Below are 1,073 nucleotides of genomic sequence, written 5' to 3' on the forward strand. Positions count from 1 at the left end.
GGGGCTCAGTCAAAACAGGTAGAAGAAGAAGGGTAAGAGCAGGGATGTCAGTTCCTTTCTCAAAGGTTGTTTATATCTACTAAGATCTACTAAGATCTACAGCCCGGAGAGGATGGTACAGAAAAGCAATTTATGCACAGTCTGATATTTCCTGGAATATGGGGAAATGGTCTGTCTTGGAGAACAAATCTTAAGGGAGTCTCTGATCTACCTTAGTAGAAAACATTCCAGGGATTCATGGTTGAAAGGAGAAGGTACTTAGACAAAAATGAAGACTTTTCCAGAATAATAGATCTGACCTGAGGAAGTTTGTATTATAGGTCATAGTCAATACTAATGTGTGTATATGCCATAGGGATATTGAGCTATTAGAGCAAACACTAATGCTACAGAGAAGATTAGCATAGCCCCTGTGCAAGAATGACATACAAATTCATGAAGTGTTCCATAAAAACAACAACAACAACAACAAAAACCAGGCACTATGAGGGTATTTGTGTGAAGAATAATGCAAGACCTGCTGGGACAATAGCTTGAAAGTAACTTTGAAACTGGTGATTAGGATTTGGGTCATGAGGACTAAGGCCCCAAAGAAAGGACACAAAGGCTTTCCTGGTCCTTGCGACAAACGTCCTTGGAGTACAGAAAACACTGTAAGTTTATGAACTGGGTAAGTAATCCCTTATCTGAGGGAGCCAACTTAACTTGGCTTTGCATGGTCCTCTTACAATGTTTGGAATCTAGTCTTTAAAAAACATTTCCAAATTCCTTGACAAGCAGATTTTTTAACGTAGTCTGAGAAAGTAATATACAACTCTAAGGCAAGTCTACCCAATTTGGGTGAAATGTGTGTTTTTGAAAATATTTCCCAACATTAACCTTGATCTCAAAGAGTCAAGAGCAAATCAGTAAAGGAGAGAGTGGGTAAGAGGTAGAGAAAGAGGAATAGTACAAATGAATAACAAGAGTGAACAGCATAATAATAGATGATATGCTGTATCAAGGGTTTATGATATGCAAGGCACTATATATATATTACTACACAAGGCATTTTACATATATTAGCTCAATTA

General features: G+C 37.7%; 1 non-coding gene across 1 annotated transcript; it reads left to right on the plus strand.

Moving 5' to 3' along the window:
- The first annotated feature begins 347 nt into the window (after positions 1-347).
- LOC123388574 lies at positions 348-455 on the plus strand. Its single transcript, XR_006603049.1, has one exon. It is a non-coding gene; the product is annotated as a U6 spliceosomal RNA (small nuclear RNA).
- The last annotated feature ends 618 nt before the right edge of the window (positions 456-1,073 follow it).

The sequence above is a fragment of the Mustela putorius genome, unplaced genomic scaffold, assembly GCF_011764305.1.
Source record: "Mustela putorius furo isolate JIRA1106 unplaced genomic scaffold, ASM1176430v1.1 tig00003901_pilon_pilon_pilon, whole genome shotgun sequence".
Lineage (NCBI taxonomy): Eukaryota > Metazoa > Chordata > Mammalia > Carnivora > Mustelidae > Mustela > Mustela putorius.